Source organism: Cervus elaphus, chromosome 13 (genome assembly GCF_910594005.1).
Source record: "Cervus elaphus chromosome 13, mCerEla1.1, whole genome shotgun sequence".
Lineage (NCBI taxonomy): Eukaryota > Metazoa > Chordata > Mammalia > Artiodactyla > Cervidae > Cervus > Cervus elaphus.
The window spans coordinates 47,768,100-47,782,322 of record NC_057827.1 but is presented as its reverse complement, the minus strand read 5'-3'; the positions used below and the strand labels follow the sequence as shown (position 1 = coordinate 47,782,322).

General features: G+C 48.7%; 3 non-coding genes across 3 annotated transcripts; 2 read left to right on the top strand and 1 right to left on the bottom strand.

Annotated features, from left to right (window-relative positions):
• The first annotated feature begins 2,671 nt into the window (after positions 1-2,671).
• Positions 2,672-2,835, top strand: LOC122707179. Its single transcript, XR_006344701.1, has one exon. It is a non-coding gene; the product is annotated as a U1 spliceosomal RNA (small nuclear RNA).
• A 2,887-nt stretch (positions 2,836-5,722) lies between these two features.
• Positions 5,723-5,811, bottom strand: TRNAY-GUA. The gene is given in 2 exon segments: positions 5,723-5,758; positions 5,775-5,811. It is a non-coding gene; the product is annotated as a tRNA-Tyr (tRNA).
• Positions 5,812-8,365: 2,554 nt separating this feature from the next.
• On the top strand, positions 8,366-8,529 carry LOC122707167. Its single transcript, XR_006344690.1, has one exon. It is a non-coding gene; the product is annotated as a U1 spliceosomal RNA (small nuclear RNA).
• Positions 8,530-14,223: the final 5,694 nt, after the last annotated feature.

Sequence of the window (14,223 nt, the reverse complement as noted above, 5' to 3'; positions counted from 1 at the left end):
CCGGGCTGGTGGGAAGCCCTTTTGAAGAGAGCGTTCAAGTGCCGTTTAAGTGCTCTTTAAGTGCCGTTAGTTCAAAATACTCCTTTGAATAAAATGGTATTTTTTGTGCGGCACGTTGCGCCACCCTTCAAAGCCAGCATCATCTTGCCTGCATTCCGCAGGATCTCCCTGCTTTCGCTCTGCCACCTTTATAGCCAGAGTGATTTTCTCTCCTTTTCTAGGGGAGTGGGGAATGGGTTGTGGTGGGGTGTGGAGGGTTTAGATGAAGCCGCTTCTCTTCTGGAAACTTCTGGTTCACTCAGACTTATATCCTCACAAAGGTCTACAAGACCCTCAGTTCTTGTCCCCACGTAGTCACCTCTCTCAGTTTCGGTACCACTCATAAATTTTGTTCTGTACTCAGGACCGCCTTGCTATTCTCCAGACACAGTCCCACCTGGACGCTGCTCTAGCTGAACTTTGGGTAGGGATGCTCTTCCCAGACAGCCCCATGATTAGTCCCCTCCTCCCTCTAGTCTGCTCACATTGTCACCTTCTCCAGGGAGCCTTCCCTGACCACCGAAATCAACACAGCAACCTGCCTCCTTATAGCAACTCCCATCCTCTTTTCCTCCTTGTTTGTTTTTTTTTTTTTTCCTTTTTCATAGCTCTTAACATCCCAGTTAATTTACCTACTGTGTCTCTTGTCAATTTTCTCCCACCCCACACCCCTTTCTCTAAGTAAAATATGAATATCAAGAGGCCTTTTTGTTGACAAATTCCTGAACAGTGTCTGGCATGGGGTATTCAATAAATAGTTGTTGAGTGGAAAAGTGCCCAGTACTGTCAAAGAGGAGATCAGGATATAAAAGAAGGGGCCAGGAGCCAGGGTTTGCCCAGGGGGATGCGCAGAATTATGTTCTTTGATCACAAAATAGAGCATGTAAGTTGAGAACTACAGAACTCTCAGCAGGTAGCAACCCCTCCAAACCATTTCCTGCACTAAGAGACTTGGCCAGACTCAAGCCTGGCTTTCAGCAGCATAAGGTCCTGTCCCTGGCTTGACCTCCACCCCCATTAAAATGTCTGTCTGATCCCAGACATAGAAAACAAACTTAGGGTTACTAAAGGGGAAAGGTGCGGAGAAGACAGAATTGGAGATTAACATATCCACACTACTATATATAAAAGAGACAAAGAGGACCTACTGTATATAGCACACAGGACTATACTCAATATTTTGTAATAACATGCGACTAGAGTCTACAGTATATATAATATATATAATCCTGTCTCAAAAAATCTAACACCCGACACAGGCCCCTGATCTCCGGTTTTTCTTTCCTTTCTTCTTCGGCTTCTGTATGCTGCATTTTAGCTCCCTGGCCAGGGTAACCCCTGCCCCTATGTATTGGGAGCTCAGAGTCTTAACCACTGAACCGACAGGAAGGTCGCCTAACTGCCCTTTGTTAGAGCATCTTTTAACAGGGTTTGCAAATTGTAAAGATGGTTCTCTTACAGCCCAAAGGGTCTCTCTTTGGGCTGGGAGTCATTCCTTTGGAGTGTAAGAAAGAACGATAGGGCCTGTGTCTCCCACTTTCTGTGCGAAGACCCATCCTAACTTCAGTAACTGCCCGCTGACAAACTCGGCCGGCCTGCCTCTCTGCTGACCAACTCTGTGGTTTTTCACTGCTGCCTCTTCTGAGCCTCCTGCTCATCCTCCCTTTAAAACACTCCGACCCCCTCGCCCATTTCGGAATGGAGCTCGGCCAGCTCTTTCCCCTGCTGTTAGTACTCATGAATAAAGTCTGCTTTCACCACGTTCTCTGCGGTCCTCTGTGTTTCTCTTTGACCGAGTCAGATCGGAAAGGACCAAAGGACACCTGGGGGGCCGCCCAGGGTCTGCGCGTTGAGGCAGCAGGCGGGGGCGCGGCCCAAAGCCCAGGGCTCCTGCCCTGGAGCACCGCGCTCCGGGAACACCCGCCTGATGCGGTGGAGGTGACCACTCGCTCTCACCTGGTTTCTCTCTGCCACAGAATCCCGAGTTTACTTCCAGCATCACTAGGTTAGGCTACACATCCGAAGCACTTTTGTCACTTTTATTTAGAGAGACACCGTAAATAAACATAGCCACGCTTTCCTATTAAGGCGGCTTTAGCGCTTAACGTCAACCGGCAAATAGGTCTTTCCTGAGCTTTCCATGACTAGAAGATGAGTTCAGACAGGCGAGGGCAAAAATGGGCTGACATTTTTTGCTGAAAGGAAGGTGAGACCAGACCCGAGCCCCGACCCACCCCCTCAACTGCGGCGCACCGCGAGCTCGCGTCTTCCCAGGTCCCCCCCGACTGGCCGCCACTCGCCCTCGCGCTCCCCTCACGAGCCACCGGCGAGTCTCGGGTGGGGTTAGTAGGTCCCGCGCCCCCACGTGGAAGAACGTGACATCCGGGACATCCCGGCAGGGGGCGTGGCGTATGCAGATGAGCGGCGCGCAGAGCCTGCTGGGCCCGCTCCCCCCGGGCCTCGGTGTCCCGCGTGTGGCCACGCGGAGGTTCCTGAGGTTGTTCCCCGGGTGGGCGAGGCCGGGCCGAGGGCCGCGCGGGGGCGGAGGGTGCGGAGGTGGTGCGAGGGAAGTGACCGTGCGTTTAAAGTGGGGCGAGCTCGAGGGTGCTGGGCGGTGGGTAGAAGGCAACTCATACTTACCTGGCAGGGGAGATACCATGATCACGAAGGTGGTTTTCCCAGGGCGAGGCTTATCCATTGCACTCCGGATGTGCTGACCCCTGCGATTTCCCCAAATGTGGGAAACTCGACTGCATAATTTGTGGTAGTGGGGGACTGCGTTCGCGCTTTCCCCTGATAAACTGGTTTTTCAATGATAGATGAGATCAACTAATCATATTGTTGGCTTATGCGGTGTGTCAATTGGTTTTGTGTTTCATAAGTTTTCGTTTTCGTATTGTGTTTTGTTATGCTGTTGTTACGCAGTTAGCTGGATTTTTCTTTTTCAGTTACTGTATTTTAGGACGCAGTAATGTCTTAGTGAAACAACTTGTCATTTTAAGTTATATTTTAAGTTCTCTCATTTTTTAGCAAGCACCTATCATTTTTCAAACTCTTCTAGTTTTTCTTTCTGTGTTACCTGGGTAGGTGGGGAAAGGGTTCCCGTTTGAATTAAAACGTTTCAAAAGAAGGTTTGCCGTTTACAGCAACAAGAGTATGTAAAGGCCAGAAAAAGACACATCTAGTATCTATACTTACCTGGTGGTTCATATGGTAAAGCGTCCATTCAGTTGGGATGCCATCCAACCATCTTATCATCATCCTATATCACCCGCTTTCCTCCTGCCTTCAATCTTTCCCAGCATCAGGGTCTTTTCAAATGAATCAGCTCTTCGCATCAGGAGGCCAAAGTATTGAAGCTTCAGCATCAGTCTTTCCAACGAATATTCAGGGTTGATTTCATTTAGGATTGACTCGTTTGATCTCGCAGTCTAAGGAACTCTCAAGAGTCTTTTATATCACTTACATGTGGAATCTTAAAAAAAAAAAAGTCAATTTATTTATAAAACGAAAACAATCACAAAACTGGGGCAGTGGGAATAAACTAGGAGTGTGGGATTAATCGGTAGAACACGATATAAAAAAACAAGATAATGCTATATAGCAATTGAACTATATTCAATATCTTATAATAACATAATGGAAAAGAATCTCAACTGTACACCTGAAATTACCACAGGACTGTAAATCAACTAGTTTAATACATAAAAATTTTTTAAAGAACCCAGAGGGAATTCCCTGGGGATCCAGTGTTTAGGACTCCAGGCTTTCACTGATGGGGCGGGACATCGATCCCTGGTAAAAGAACTAAAATCCAAAAAGCTGTTCAGCCCCTCACCCAAAAGGCAGATTTTTTACATGTACAAGAGAACCCCCAAAGGAAGATGAATACCCCCCAAAGTGGCTAAGTGGTTCTTTCTGTTGGCCCTGGTTCCTTTTGCTGGAGAATGATATTTAGAGACCAAAATCTGGCTCCTCTTGTTGATGAATACTGGTGTGTCACTGCTATTAAGTCCTGTACCTATTTTACTCAATGGATTATATTCCATTATTATCATTACCTTGATTTGGCAGTGGGACGCCTTTGAAACTGGCTCCTGTGTGCTTGATATGCCCCCAAATCAATCACTTCATTTCACTACATTTCTTCACTTTCCCCCACAGCGGCACTTTTCCAGGCTTGCATTTTCCCCTACTAACAGCCTTACCTCCGGTGGAAGCTGATGTGCCCCTCTGCCCTCCTGCCCACCATGACTTCGGGTCGCAGTGAGGCTTCCTGTGGAGTGATGGAGAAGGCTATCAGGCTAAGAGCAATGAGCACATCCAGGCTTAACCAGGCCTGTAGATATCCAGCCTTGGCTGCCCTCCTTCGCCCACCAACCCCGATTCCTGGGCATAAGTGGTTGCTTCCTTGGCAGAGGTCAAGCTTCTGTGGACTTCCTGGAGAGGGGGCTGGAATCCAGAGGGAGGGGCAGAGGGCACGGATGTCCAGGTTGGACTCTGCAAACATTTCAGATCCCACTGGGTGTGTGCCCACCACCCAAGACTGCTAGCCCACCCAGCAGAAGTCCTCCAGAGGCACAGCAAGCCACAGTGAAGTGGCCTTCCCTCAGCCCGGCGTTGCCACTCCCTGACCAGGCAGCGGGCACCTCTGCCCCTTTGAGGTTGGGGGGACAGTGCCTCAGAGTGCCCCTGCCAGTCTCCGTGCCACCCAGACCAGAAGGGTTGGCCATGCTGGTCACCAAAACCCACGCCCCTTCCCACTTCTCCAAACCCAGGTCACCAAGGGTTGCACACCTCCACATCCTTCAGGAATAGATCCAACAAAGGCCTAAGGTTCTTTCTTTTGGCCCCATCTGCTGGTCTTTACAGATGGTATCATTCGAGGCTGGGGTCTCCGCAGCCGCAGAGCAACGCCCCCCGCCCCACCCCTTCTGGAAGCGCACCGTTCAGACTGCAGCGGCACAGCGCCCTAGGCCCAGGGAGACTCCAAAGACTTCAGGTTGGCGCATATTAGTTAGCAGTGGGACGATGAAAAGGGCTGAGACCAACAGGGGTTTGCCAGGAGAGGACGACAAAGCAGAAGCACAGTCTCCAGTCTGAGAGGCAGTTCAGCTCAGTTCAGGCGCTCAGTCGTGATGGACTCTTTGCGACCCTGTGGACTGCAGCACACCAGGTTCCCTGTCCGTTACCAACCCCCGGAGCTTACTCAAACTCTTGTCCATTGAGCCCGTGATGCCATCCAATCATCTCATTCTCTGTCTTCCCCTTCTCCTCCCGCCTTCAACCAGAACCAGAACCAAAAAAGGGCTTGTGGGCTCAGGGGTCGGGAACAGCAGCCCCAGGCCCCTGAGGTTTCAGAGAGCCACACTGCCATCGGCGTTCTGCCGAGATCCTCTGAGATGGACTCCAACTGTAAGCAGAGTCTCCTGCGTTTCCCTCCCACAGGAAGGGAGGGAGAAAGTACCACTCCCTGCTGTTCTCTGTACCCACACCCAAACCAGTCTGTCCCCAAAGTGAAGCTGCTCCTTCTTGATGACAGTCCAGCCCATTTCCTTCTGGGTGTTCTCTCCACTTCATCCTCTTCTTTCTCCCAATTTAGCCTTAAGGACCCAGCACTAAAGTTAGCCACCTGCTTAGAACCTCCCCTGCTTTTCACTGGGGAGCAAAAGTAACCAGCACCTCCTTCGAGCCGGAATCGAACCAGCGACCTAAGGATGACCACACGTATCGCTCTACAGTCCTCCGCTCTACCAGCTGAGCTATCGAAGGGTGCGCGCCACCAGGCGGTCGAGGACCTTCCTTTTTCCGGAAATGCCGCAACACGACACTGGGGCGCCCGAGATGAGGCCGTCCGGGCTGGTCGGAAGCCCTGTTGAAAAGACCGGTGCGTTCGCCGCCAGGGCGCCGGGTGCGGGTGCGAGGACCCGGCAATCCTGCGGAGTGGCTGCGGCCCGGCCGTGCTGGTGGCTGGCATCCGGGCGGCGAGTTTCAAGATGCCTCGTGTCCTCTCCGCCGTCCCTCTTTCTGCAAGTGGGGACCACGGCCTGAAAGCTGGGAAGAGGTCTAGGGGAGAGGCGGCGAAATGGATGCGCTCGCGGGGTGCGGAAGGCCGAGCCGAGGAGACGGGCACAGCGGAGCCGGCTGCCAACCGTCTAGGCAGCCACCTGGGGCTCTTTAAGTGCCGTTAGTTAAAAATACTCCTTTGCTTAAAATTATATTTTTTACTGTGGCACGTTGTGCCACCCTTCAAAGCCAGCATCATCTTGCCTGCATTCCTCAGGTCTCCCGTGGATCTCCCTGCTTTCTCTCTGCCACCTTTGCGGCCAGAGTGATTTTCTCTCCTTTCCTAGGAGTGTGGGGAAGAGGGGTGGGGGTGGGGTGTGGAGGATTTAGATGAAGCTGCTTCTCTTCTGGAAACTTCTGGTTCACTCAGACTTGAACCCTTACAAAGGTCTAGAAGACCCTCAGTTCTTGTCCCCATGCAGTCACCTCTCTCAGTTTCGGTACCACTCATAAATTTTGTTCTGTACTCACGACCTTCTTACTTTCTCCAGACACTGCTCTAACTGACCTTTTGCTAGGGATGCTCTTCCCAGACAGCCCCATGACCAGTCCCCTCCTCCCTCCAGGCTGCTCACATTGTTACCTTCTCCAGGGAGCCTCCCCTGACCATCGAAATCAACACAGCAACCTGCCTGCTTACAGCAATTCCCCATCTCCTTTCCTTCCTCGTTTTTTTCCCCCTTTTTTCATAGCTCTTAACACCCAACATACTAATTAATTTGCCTACTGTGACTATTGTCAGTTTTCTCCCACCTCCACACTCCTTTCTCTAAAATATGATATCTAAAACATCTGACGTACATCTGAAACTAACACAACGTTGTAAACAACTATGCTTCAATTAAAAAATAAATTATGAAAAAAAATCCTCTCTGAGAAAGTCCAATACCTGACGCAGGCCCCTGTCATCCTTTTTCTGTCTTCCCTTTTTGGCCGCGCTATGCTGCATTTTAGTTCCCCGGCCAGGGTAACCCGTACCCCCCGCCTTGGGCGCTCGGAGTCTTAACCACTGAACCGCCAGGAAGGTCGCTTGAATGCCCTTTGTTACAGCATTCATTTAAAAGGGCTTGCAATTGTGAAGATGGTTCTCTTACAGCCCAGAGGGTCTCTCTCCAAGACTCGGAGCCATTCCTTTGAAATGTAAGCAAGAACGGTAGGGCCTGTGTCTGCCACTTTCTGTGCGAGGACCCATCCTAACCTCAGTAACTGCCCGCTGACAATCTCGGCCGGCCTGCCTCTCTGCTGACCAACTCTGATTTTTCACTGCTGCCTCTTCTGAGTCCCCTCGCTCTCGTTCTCCCTTTAAAACGCTCCGATCCCCTCGCCCATTTCGGAATGGAGCTCGGTCAGCTCTTTCCCCTGCTGTCAGTATTCACTGAAGCAAGTCCGCTTTCACCACGTTCTCTGCGGTCTGCTGTGTTTCTCTTTGACCGAGTCAGATCGGAAAGGGCCAGAGGACACCTGGGGGGCCGCCCAGTGTGCACGCTGGGGCAGGGCACGGGGGTCGGGGGCGAGGCCCAAGGCTCCCGCGCTCCGGGAGCCCCCGCCTGATGCGGTGGAGTCGACCCCTCGCGCTATCACCTGGTTTTCTCTCTGCAACAGGACCCCGGGCTTTCCTTCCGGCATCACTAGGATAGGCTACATATCCCGAAGCACTTTCGTCCCTTTTACTTAAAAAGACACCGTGAAGAAACATTACCACGCTTTCCTATTAAGGCGGCTTTAGCGCTTAACGTCAACCGGCAAATAGGTCTTTCCTGAGCTTTCCATGACTAGAAGATGAGTTCAGACAGGCGAGGGCAAAAATGGGCTGACATTTTTTGCTGAAAGGAAGGTGAGACCAGACCCGAGCCCCGACCCACCCCCTCAACTGCGGCGCACCGCGAGCTCGCGTCTTCCCAGGTCCCCCCCGACTGGCCGCCACTCGCCCTCGCGCTCCCCTCACGAGCCACCGGCGAGTCTCGGGTGGGGTTAGTAGGTCCCGCGCCCCCACGTGGAAGAACGTGACATCCGGGACATCCCGGCAGGGGGCGTGGCGTATGCAGATGAGCGGCGCGCAGAGCCTGCTGGGCCCGCTCCCCTCGGGCCTCGGTGTCCCGCGTGTGGCCACGCGGAGGTTCCTGAGGTTGTTCCCCGGGTGGGCGAGGCCGGGCCGAGGGCCGCGCAGGGGCGGAGGGTGCGGAGGTGGTGCGAGGGAAGTGACCGTGCGTTTAAAGTGGGGCGAGCTCGAGGGTGCTGGGCGGTGGGTAGAAGGCAACTCATACTTACCTGGCAGGGGAGATACCATGATCACGAAGGTGGTTTTCCCAGGGCGAGGCTTATCCATTGCACTCCGGATGTGCTGACCCCTGCGATTTCCCCAAATGTGGGAAACTCGACTGCATAATTTGTGGTAGTGGGGGACTGCGTTCGCGCTTTCCCCTGGGTCTTTTTTTGGTTCTAAGAACACGATTTGGCTAGATGTCGTTTATTGTTGCTTTTTGATTTTCTTCAGTACTCTTACAGTTTTGCTGAAGATTTTGTTGTGTTTGTGAAATCTTACAAAGCATAGGAACACGTAAAGTCTCTGGGTGCTGGGAAAGATTAAAGAGCTGATAGAGGGTTGGGGAGTTAAATGGTCTACACGGAGTAACTACATATGGATTTGACTGGACCTCTGCGAGTTCTTTAAGGAGTTACGGTGGTTTGACTCTGGTGTGCATCATGGGATCGTGAAGAGTTACGATTGGGCAACTGAACTGTACACGTGTATTTTTGTATGTCTGACATTTTTCTCTTTGTCCCATACTTTGAATAGGTTGTGATCGTCTCCTTTTAAACCGTGTTGATTTTTTTTTTTTTTAATTTGTTTTCTTGTAAGGGTTTTCTTTTAAGCTTTCTAATTTGTTTGCCATCAAGTTGTTTTCTATCGCTTGATACCCCCTCACCCGCCCACGCCCCCCCGAGTGAATATCAATTGCGTTTTCCTAACAGGAGAGAGAACGTCGGGGCAAAAGACTGACTTGTACTTTTGAGATTTTTTTTGAGGTGAAAAACGCAAGTTCCATGTCTATGCAAAGAAGGTTTAGCAGTGAGTGAAGATGATGAGCTTCTGTAGCAGTGGGCTTGGCTTCTCTGGAGAGGAGTGGATGGTGAACAGGTTCTAATCTGGTGCTGCAGGTGATTAATAACTTGGTTGTGAGGTTTGGAAGGACTCATTGGATAGGACCGGGTTCTGTAAGTTGCCAGTCATTTGCTTGTCCTGGAGGGTTGGCGGGTAGAGAGTATCTAATACACAGTCCTGGACAAATTCTAGGCTTTTGGAAGGGGCTGGGACAGCATTATCCCCACTCTCAAGATGTAAGCATGTGATGACAGCAAAGGCCTGTTTATGAGGCCCTTCCAAAACAGGGGACTTGTGCTTCTGATGAACTCAGAAGACCAGGCAAGACCCTGGCCATTTGCTAAGGTTTTTCGTAAATGCTGTATAGTCTCCTGACTGCCCAGGAAGAAACAGGAGACTGCCATTGTAAGAGGGAATCACCATCCTGATATGGACCTTTCCTCTAGTGATAATGTTGCCCTTTCCCATCCTGGCTTCCCTGATAGCTCAGTTGGTAAAGAATCTGCCTGCAATGTGGGAGACCTAGGTTCGATCCCTGGCTTGGGAAGATCCCCTGGAGAAAGGAAAGGCTATCCACTCCAGTATTCTGGCCTGGAGACTTCCATGGACTGCATAGTCCACGGGGTCACAAAGAGTCCGACACGACTGAGTGACTTTCACTCACTTCACCATCCAAGTCGGTTATGGCCCAGGCTCTCTGCCATCATAGGCACTGGGACATGTGACATGTGTAATGGAAGATGAATACTAAATTAGAAAAAAAAAAAAATTCCCCTATGCAAGAAAGGGAAAGATATTTACTTCTTTCTCAAACTGTTTACTCTTTTGTTTTTGTCTGTGCCAGTCTTAGTTTTTTGGCTGGCAGGATCCTTGTTGCAGTGTGTGGGGTCTAGTTCCCTGAGTAGGATGGAACCCAGACCCCCTGAATTGGGAGTGTGGAATCTTAGCCCCTGGACCAATAGGGAAGTCCTCCCCATTTCTTAAAAAATTTGCAAATACCTGTTCTGTCCTTTTGAGGTATATAGATACATAGTGTTTTTAACAGCTAAAGAAATCTTTTGTCGGTGTTGCAACCTAAGAATGTTTGTCTTGGGCCTTTGAAGCCATCTTTTTGAAATGTGAACGTTAAAGAAGGTAGTTAGTGTCCCATCTCCCTCTACCTCAGGGGGTTTAGCTAAATAGTGGCTGGCTCCATGTTGTAAGGACATGCTTGACACGGAGATACGAGTCTTATTTCCTTTTGGATAAAGGCACATGGATGGCCACTCCACTTACCAGTTGAATTTAGGATGCACTGTGTAGCAAATGCTGCTGTCAAGTCCTCCTATTGAGGACAAGTTCTTGAAGACATATATGTAATGAGTTGTATCTGCCTGCTTGTGTAACAGGCAACATTCTTATTGTTATGGGGTGAATTGTATCATTCCCAAGATTCAAATGTTGAGGCCCTAACCCTCATGTGACTGTATTTGGAGACAGGGCCTTTAAGGAGGTAAATTAAGATTAAAATGAGGTCATAAAGGTGGATCTCTAATTCAATATGACTGGTGTCCTTAATTGGAGATGTGAGGGACAGCTGCACGCCAAGGAGAGGCCTCATGAGAAAGCAAAGCTGCCCGATATCTTGGTCTTGGATTTACAGCTCCTCGAACTGGGAAATGTTCCTATTATTCAAACCTCTCTGGCAGTCCATGGTGTTTTATTATGGCAGCCCAAACTGAGTGATATCCTGTCTTCGCAGTCTATTTGGTGCATATCTTGTGATGCACATTACAATGTGGTTTAGTAGTTTTTCAGTAAAAATGTTTTCTTTCTTTCTACCTTTGTGGAGAGGATTCCCTGATTTGACAGGAGATGGTATTCTCAGTGGTCTGGCATCGAGGACAAGGGTTGGTTTGGCGGTTCTTGACTTGACTGAATCAGGTAAACATCTTGTGGTCTCACAATAGTCAGGTAAGAAAAGACCCTGAGTTATTTTTAAAAGTCTCCCTTTTAGGACTTCCCTGGTGGTCAAGTGGTTAAGACTCCATGCTTCCAGTGCAGGGGGCATGGGTTTGATCGACCCCTGTTAGGGGAAGTTATGCATGCCATGTGGTGTGGCAAAAAAAAAAAAGCCCTTTTTTAGCCCTCTGCTCTTTTCAAATTCTAGCTAGAGGAACCACCCGCTTCAATATCAACATATTAAGTAAGCATGGATAATATAGGTTCTACAATTCTCAGGATCACTATTAGCATTGAAGGTAAAAGAAATATGTCTGTGTGTATACACACACACACACACATATATAGTCACTCAGTTGTGTCTAACTCTTTGTGACCCTATGGACTGTAGCCTGCCAGGCTCCTCTGTCCATGGGATTTTCCAGGCAAGAATACTGAAGTGGGTTTCCATTTCCTTCTCCCAGGGATCTTCCCATTCCAGGAATCAAACCCAAGTCTCCTGCATTGCAGACAGGTTCTTTACTGTTTGAGCTACCCGGGAAGCCCCCGGGTGTGTGTATATATATATGAAACCAGATCTGTTGCAGGTCATGTCTTGCTTTTTAAAGTCTGATTTCTCCATCTGTCTCTCTCTAGTTTGGAATGGGTATGCATAGGAGAATCCAGTGTTACAGTGGCCTGTGGATGGTTCCTTTAATTTGGTTCTTTTGTGTTTGTACAGGTTCTAAGAAGGGCCTCATCCCAAGCAAGTGGATTATGGTCCTGAAAGAATTAATATCATTCTAAGAGGAATACTAAATAATTTTTTAGGGTAGAAGGAAAGATTGAGAACAATGGGAGACGGATGTGAGAATGATGGTTTCTGTTTCCCAGGACTCTCTTACCCTCTTCCTCTTTTCTCTGCTGTCTCTGGGCCTCCAGCATCCCTTTATCCCTCCCAGCCTTAAATCAACTCCAGAGAAGAGGGAAAGTGGACAAAGACACAACTTCTTTAGCTGCTGTGTTCAAGAACATGGATTTGTGTTTCTCCAGCCCAGCCTAGAGTCCACTTCATGTCAGTCCAAATTCCACCTCCAAGAGTCCCTTATCATACACACACCATGTAGTTAGGACAGCAGACATGACTCAGATGTATGATCCAGGGATAACCGAGAACTCAGATAAAACACTGTGTCCCCTCTGAAGGGCACAGGATGGAGAGCAGTCATATCAGTTACTTAGAAAAAGGCAAGCAAAAAAGGTTAGGCTGATAAATCCAGCATGGGGAAAGAAACTGATGTGTCATATCTTTTTTTTTTCCTTTTCTTGATGGGAGTTAAACCAGCCCTTCCTAATCAGATTGCCAGCAAAGCTACCCAGCCCTCAACTCTCCTTATCCCCCTGCAAAACAATAGGAATCCACATGCCCTTCTCACCAGCTGATATTCACCATTTACAGGCTTCTTTTTCTGTGCCCTAGGAAAGACCCACGCAAATTTGCAGAAGTATTCCACAGCGTGCTCTCAGTTACCAGCCCTGCTTGTGGGGGTGTGCGCTGGCTGCAGCAGGGAACCAGAAGACAGCGGCTTTGATGGAGGAACACTAGGGGCCCAGTGACCCGCCACACAGGGTACTCTTGACCAAGGGAAGTCAGCCCTCATGACTGCGGCAGAACTAAGATCTTTAAAGAACCATCCAGACCGTGTCAGTGGGTATTCCTGAAGCCTTTCCTGCCAAAGGTAAGCTGGGAGAAATTACAGCACTGTACCCAGAAGAGCTGTATCCCCACGGATTTCCATCAGCAGTTTGATGATTGAAATGTCTCAGCAGGTGTTGGTATAGATCCAGGCGCAGATCAGATTTGCTGTTATGTCTAACCTTTGGTTTCAGCTCTCTTACGGATGGACCATCCAGACTCCAAACCATGTTGTGTCAAGAACTTTTCTTTGGCCTAATATAGCCCTGTCTTTTCTCATAGATACTGGTTCTACTTTTCAATTTCTTGGAAATGTTCTACTTTCCATCTGGTGATAGTGTAGTAGAAACTGTTGGTTTTTTGGGCGACCTTTCTACTTGTTCCTTTTCCTCCATGGTTCTCATATAGAACAAGCTTGAGAAACATGTATTCTTATTTTCTCCTTTTAACCTACTGGGGAGACCTACTGTGCATATTAAAGGCTATCATGCCCTGTGCTATAGATGCCATGTTGGTGGAGCTCCTTGGAGAAAAAGGCCCCTAATTTGGTAACTATGTACCTCCTGAAAGAAGATGGCCAAGAGTGACTATCTAAAGAGAAAAAAAAAAAAAGAGTGACTATCTCATATTGCCCTGGAAAAGCCCTCCACACAGAGACAAATCCATGTATGGAGCTAAGCCTTAGCAAATAATGACACATTTTTAGTTTGAGATAGAGAACAATTAACAAAACTTGACAATCAAATTAAGAAGAAAAAAGAGAAAAAAAAGAAAAAAGAATTTTATTGTAGTCAAACTGAGGACTATAACCCAGGATAAGCTCTGAGAAAGAAGTTGAAGGCACAGTCACATATATTTTTCAGAACAAAGGATCACACATCAAAATAACTTACTGACATTTTACATAAAGTTCACCAAAGATTCATAGTTCAGGTTGCTCCTGCTGCTACTGCTAAGTCACTTCAGTGGTGTCTGACTCTTCGAGACCCAGTGGACTGCAGCCCACCAGGCTCCTCCGTCCATGGGATTTTCCAGGCAAGAGTACTGGAGTGGGGTGTCATTGCCTTCTCCGATAGTTCAGGTTAAGCATATACAAATCAAGCAGCAAGCCACCATACCCTTTGACACAGATGGGGAAGAATGCCAATCTTCTGAGAAGTTACATCTCTGTTGTCAGAAGAAAGGGAGAAAAAAATTGACACTTAAATTTTCTGGAATAACTGACATTGGAACTGAGCTGTACTGAAAAGGTAATGATTCCTTCAGTTACATGTTTCCAGTCAATGCCACTTTGCACTCTCAGACATGGTTTGTATTTAAGTCGAACAACTGTCATTGGTGATGATTGGCAGGGCAAAACCAAGACCACTTCCATTACTTTTTATAATATCAAAGTAAA